Source organism: Salvia splendens, chromosome 14 (genome assembly GCF_004379255.2).
Source record: "Salvia splendens isolate huo1 chromosome 14, SspV2, whole genome shotgun sequence".
NCBI lineage: Eukaryota > Viridiplantae > Streptophyta > Magnoliopsida > Lamiales > Lamiaceae > Salvia > Salvia splendens.
Window position 1 is genome coordinate 22,551,118 of NC_056045.1, and position 6,913 is coordinate 22,558,030.

The window sequence follows — 6,913 nt, forward strand, 5'->3', positions numbered from 1 at the left end:
TTCCTAGAAAATGCAGGTGCTTCATAGTTGGGTGTTGATTGCATTTTCATACTATAAATTATTTTATCTGTCGTCGTCTTCATTGCATCAGATGTACTTGTTTGGATTGGCTGTAGGATCTGTGAATGCATGTAAAAAATTGAATCTGTAAACTGTAAATATCGTGTACATTATTCACACAAATTGGTACATTAATTCGATAATGTACGATTATGGTTATTTAATGTACGATTATCAAACAATCACCGTAATATCGTATACATTATTCACACAAATTGGTACATTAATTCGATAATGTACGATTATGGCTATTTAATGTACGATTATCAAACAATCACCGTGAATACTTCTGTGAACTTAATGTACGATTATGATTATTTAATGTATATGTCACATTCTTATTAATATAGATTATAATGGGTTTAATATGTTGCGAAAGTTAAATCCACCACCCGAAGGGTTTAGCAATCCATGGTGCTAGGGTATAGTACCAACTCACTAACAAAACTAGGGCTGGCAATTGTTGACACGACACGATAATCCGACACGAATCCGCACGAAATAATTGGGTTTGGATCAAGTCTTATTGGATACGGGTCATTATTGGGTTGACCCAATAAGAACACGAAAAATTTGGGTCGGATGCAGGTAACCTGTTAAATATTAATATTTTATTTATTTTATTATTTTTATTTTTTATTAGATTTAATTTAGTCACTTTCACTTAGGAAAATAATAAAAAAATAGATTAGGGTTTAGAAATTAGAATTACATCCCTCATGCTGCTGCCGCATTTCGAGATTTCCTACTATATTTTTCTTTCCCTCACAATAGCAATCCATATTCTCTCTGAAATCGCCGCCGCTCATCATCGCCGGAACCTGGAGAGTTCGTTGCTTTCGCCCTGCTTTCTACTTCTAGTAAGATTACTGATTATACCTTTCAAACTAGCATTCTGTTGTTAGTATTTGTTACCTTTTATTAAGTATATTTACTGATTTCCAGATTTCTTATAAGCGAGGAAAGAACGGATTTCCAGCTATGAGATTCTAATTAGAGTAGATTTACTTATTAATACAGTAACATTTATTGAAAATGAGTTTGAATAATAAATTGTTTGGAGTTTGGCATGAAAGATAATGAGTAGGCTTTAGAGTTGCATGTTTCCGTTTTGCAACAAATCAAGTAAAGTAAACTTGTATTAGCAAATCTATTAATGACTGCTTGAATTAAAAACATTTTTCACATAAAGAGTAGGCTTTAGAGTTGCTTGTTTCCATTTGCAGCAAATCAAGCTTGATATTTAATTATTTATGTCTGCTTTACAGTTTGGGGATTACTTAAATTGAAAGGTCCATGCAACATTCAATGAGATTCGTGCTTCATACCCTTCATATTGATTGCTTCCACTAAATATTGTCATTTATATTGCTCTACATGATTGTGACTTAGCAATTTTAATTATATAACAACTCAAGAATGTCATATCTTTTTTAGTTATTATTTTATTATAGTTGTTTTTCTACATATTAAACTCAATTCTTTGTGTAATATATGAAAACTTTGATATCATATTTTCTGAATATTTTTTATATTGTTGCAGACAGAGATTAATTAGTAATCATGTCAATCAACTTTGGAGTTGGGAGTACCAGCAGCCTCAGTGAGTCTCCAACATCAGCAAGTGAGACCATAGGAGATCTATCCATTGAGGTTGCAGAGAGTCCTAATCCAAGTAATGCTAAGCCACCAAAGCCAAACCTGGAAAGAAAACAAAGGTCAGATGTTTGGAATCACTATAGAGTCGAATACGATGGTGATGGTTTAAAGACATGTCATTGCATGTATTGTGGCCATAAATATCAGAAAGTTTCAAGTAAATCTGGAATTGGAAACATGCTACGTCATTTGGACAATTGTCCTAGAAAAAACACAAAGGATGTTAGTGAAATTATAACGGGGGTAAATCTAAGTTTGATTCTGACCATTTTCGTGCGATGATATGTTCTGCTATAGTTGTTCATGATTTGCCATTTCGATTCGTAGAATATGAACGCATTGTAGCTTGTTTTGAGTACCTCAAGTCTGATATTAAATTGGTTACTAGAAACACAGTGAAGGCTGATATCTTGAAAATGTATGAAAGAGAAAAGATTAGGATGAAGTCAAAATTAAGTAAAATACCTGGTAGATTGAGTTTGACTTCAGATTGTTGGAGTTCCATTACCTCTGATGGTTATATTTCACTAACATGTCACTTCATTTATGAAGAGTGGGTCTTACAAAAGTTTGTGTTGAACTTTTCCTTAATGCCATCTCCGCATACTGGCGCAGCATTGTCTAACAAGTTATTTTCTATGCTTTGTGATTGGGGAATTGAAAATAAAGTGTTTTCTTTAACTTTGGATAATGCTAGTGCAAATGATTTGTCAGTGGAGTTGTTGCTCACACAAATGAATATGAATAATTCACTTTTTTCTAATGGCGAATTCTTTCATATCCGTTGTTGTGCACATATAGTCAATTTGGTTGTTCAAGATGGTTTGAAGGATATTGAGCAATTTGTTGTAAAGATTCGTGATAGTGTCAAATATGTGCGAGGTTCACAAACAAGGAAGAAAAATTTTCTGGAATGTGTCAGCAAAGTTGGTTTGGATCGTAAGAGAGGTTTGAGGCAAGATGTGACTACTAGGTGGAATTCAACCTTTTTTATGCTTGATAATGCATTATATTACAAGAAAGCTTTCATTCATTTTCAACTATGAGATTCCAACTATAAGTCTTGTCCTTCATTAGAAGAATGGGTCAAAATTGAGAAGATTCGTGGTTTCTTGAGCTTGTTTTATGACGTCTCTAATTTGTTTTCTGGAAGCAGCTACCCTACATCTAATCTGTATTTCCGTCCAGTTGTTATGTGCTATAGTTCATTGAGACAACATCAAAACAGTTCAGACCCGTACCTCAAAAAAATGGTTGAATTGATGCTACCAAAGTTTGAGAAGTATTGGTCAGATTTTAGTATGGTCTTGACTATAGTTGTAGTCTTTGATCCACGCTATAAGCTTCAATTTGTGGACTTCTTTTATAAGAAGCTATATGGCCCCAACTCTAGTCAGTTTTCGTTGGTGAAAGAGAAATTGTTTGCATTGTTTGAAGATTATTGCAAGTTCTACAATGACAAATTTGATATTGATAAAAATGGGAATTCTACTGCAAGTGGACAGAATTGTGACTTCACAAATGCTGATTCAATGGCAGTGGTGGAGGTAAGTTACTCTAGTGTAATTATATGTTGTCAATATTGTTTGATTTTAATGGTTTTTCATTTTTATTTGCATCTTAATTGCAGGAGTTCAATTAATTGGATGTTGAGTTTGGATTGAGCCAACAAAAATCCCAATTAGAGTTGTACATGGAAGAGAAAAGATTGGATGTCAAATCCAATCTTGATATACTTAACTATTGGAAAGGATCACAATTCAAGTATCCACATGTTGCTTGCATGGCTCGTGACATTTTGAGCATTCCCATAACTACTGTTGCTTCTGAATCTGTGTTTAATGTTGGTGGAAGAGTTCTTGACCAATATCGTAGTTCACTCAAGCCAAGCAATGCGGAGGCAATAATTTGCACTAGAGATTGGTTGTTTGGAAAAAAGGTATTAACTTTTTATTTAGTTAATGTCAACTTTTATGATTATTATAGTTATTTTATTAATTCTTATTTTCTTTCAAAGGTATTAAAGGAGAAATACCAACAAATGACTTAGCCGAGGACTGTTTAAATGTTGATGATGAAGCTCATTGTGGAAGCTCCACAACCTAAACAGCCTTGACTTTTGCTACTTCTTGAATGCATCAAAGGTTAGCTTACTACTTCACTTGATTTGTACAAATTCCTTTCCTCCATTTGATTCTTAACTAAATACTCATTATTTGTTTTTCTTTCATTTTCAAGAATATAAAATTTGATAAATGGGCTGTGAGGAATATAGGCAGGAAATTGTTTATTAGTTTATCATATTGCTTGAAGCTTTCAATACCAAATTCTTGAAACTTATTCTCTATTAAATGGCTTAGAATAGATTTGATATGTGAAATCTATAATTTCTACCTTGTGAATTTACAGGTTAGGGATTTGAGGTAATCAAAACATGTTGCAGAGTGCCAAGGAGTTCTTCTGTTACTATATGATTATGTCTGCAGAGTGCCAAGGAATTCTTCGTTATCAAAACATGTATTTTGTTGGGTTTTTTGGATTGTGTTGGTATTTTACTGTTATTATGTTGAATCTAAGTGGTTGTTTAAAATGGAACATCTTCAATTCTTCATGTTATATGACTTTTGAAAGTCTTGATCAATTTTTGAAGCAATTTGTATTCTGTAATCGTGTAAATATGGTAGGTTCGTGTATCACTACTGGGTCAACCCAACGTGGTTTGTGTCATTATCGTGTTTAGGTTGTTGTCGTGCTGTTATCGTGCCGGGTCAACCCAAAGTGGTTCGTGTTGTTATCGTGTTCAGGTCGATATTGTGTTGCTATCGTGTCGGGTCAACCCAAAGCGGTTCGTGTCGCTATCGTGTTTGGGTCGTGTCCGGGTTGTGTCCGGGTTTGGAGGTGGTGGGTCGGATTCGTGTTCGGGTTTGGGGTTTCCTTAACAGGTTGGGTTCGGGTTTGGCCTTATTAGGTTGGGTCGTTATCGGGTCAATCCGATAACGACCCAATCCGCACGATTTGCCATCCCTAAACAAAACCTTGTTGTTTATTAATTTGATATAGAATGTACATTATTTACCTCTATACTTTTACATTATTATGTGGATAGTTTTTTAGAAGTATATTGATAGAAAGCATTAGATTAGTCCTTGATATCTGCTACATTAATATGTGTTATGGTAGTTTGAGTTACATTGGTGAACATGTTCTGTACATTACATACAATTTATTATCTACATTATTATTTGATGTACTTTTGTTTGATGTTTCTTATAGTGTAATCTCCTAATATTTTGGTTTGATATTGCTTGTAATCTAATCTCCTCAATGTCAATATTTTTGAATAGGTACAAAGCGCCCAAAAAATCTTGGTGATGAGGACTTTGAGGAGGACATGCAACCTTCCTCAACCCATGATACATTATACGTGCATAATTGTACATGACTTTAAAATAGCGTTCATTGCGATAAGATGTAGCTATATATGTACATACATTATTCAGTAATTTAATTACATTAATGTCAGGGATTCATACATTCAAATACCATTTTCATACATTAACATCTACATTAAACTAATTCTTTCGTACATTAAACTAAGTCTTTCGTACATTACAAAACCATATTCGTATATCAAGTTCTGTATGAAACCAAAACCAAATGATAAAAACAGAAATTATAGGAACGTGTTGGTAATATGCCCTAGAAACCCTAGGGGAAAGAATGATCTCCCTGCACTTGGTGAAGTTTTCGTTAGTATGTCGGTACTACAACCTAGCCCAATGGATTGCTAAACCCAAAGGTATGGATGCAACGTGCTGCAAGATAGGCATGCACACGGTTCGGGAACCGCCGGTTCCGGTTCATGAACCGGCGGTTCACGGTTCATCGTACCCATGAACCGGAACCGGCCCGCCAAGGGTCCCAACGGTTCCGGTTCAAAAAACCACCGGTTCACGAGGTTGTTCAAAACCGCCGGTTTTTGGCCTGAACCGCTGGTTCCGGGCCGGTTCGGCGGTTCATAAATTTTTTTCCCTTCTCGTTTTAGTGTTTATTTCAACGAGACTACAAGTCACAAGTCACCACTTATAAGTTACAATTTACACTTAATGTTGGACTTGAGCCTTTGGGTTGAAAGAGAGTGTATTGGATGATTCTCTTTTATAGCTACATGTTCTTAGATGTGTTGCTCTTTCTTTCAATGTGGGATAAAACTCCTTATTTATAACTACATGATACATCTCCATCATCTTTGTTTATATTAGTTTATATCTTAACTATCTTCTATTATTATAACTTAACAACAAATATAATTACATAAAGTATTATTCTTTAATTCTTTGTGTATAAGTTATGTGTATGTTAACTAATAAATACCATTATACACATTAAGAGAATAATTATTATACAAATTGTATTAATCTAGTGATAACTATAATATGAATAATTATTTATCTATATACAAATCATATTACTCAATAATTGTTTATTCTTATCTATCAAGAATATATTCACAAATAATAATTTTATTTATATAAATTATACTACATCTATTAGAATAACAACTATTATACAAAATCATACTATTAGTGTACTACTAATATATAAATATATAAACTATATTATACCACTAAACAAATCATTCTTTAGTTATCTATTTTTATCATTATTATACCAATTATATTAATTGTTGTTTTTTTTCATATTTTAATCAATATCCTGAGAAAAATTAGCAACATACTTACATTTAAATCCAATTATTTGAACACGTCCACATTCTATAAAAATACGAATTATTAGCAACATGCAACATTCAAATTTAATTAAACTATTCTAGTTGATGCTATTATTATCTATAAATTTGTCTTAGAAAAAGAATCATAACAAAAATAAAGATAAAATTAGTGAATAATAAAATGTAGTAAAAAATAAAAAAAGTAGAAAACAAAAGAAAGTTTTGTATCTCACATTGGAAAAAGATGAATGAATGATCAAAACATGTGGTTATAAAAGAAAATACTTCAACATATTTTGTCCCACATTGAAAGTGAAACAAAAAAAATATTCAAGGATGTCTATATAAAAGAGAAACAACCAAAAATATTTTCTTAGAATTCTTAAAAGTGAACACATTTAAATCCAATTATTATTATTATTTGAACACACCCACATTCTATAAATATACAAATTATGAGCA

At 32.7% G+C, this 6,913-nt stretch overlaps 1 long non-coding RNA gene across 1 annotated transcript; it reads left to right on the forward strand.

Moving 5' to 3' along the window:
• Positions 1–788: 788 nt before the first annotated feature.
• On the forward strand, positions 789–4,167 carry LOC121764953. The gene is made up of 5 exons (XR_006042668.1): positions 789–920; positions 1,604–3,266; positions 3,350–3,658; positions 3,737–3,863; positions 4,129–4,167. It is a non-coding gene; the product is annotated as an uncharacterized LOC121764953 (long non-coding RNA).
• The last annotated feature ends 2,746 nt before the right edge of the window (positions 4,168–6,913 follow it).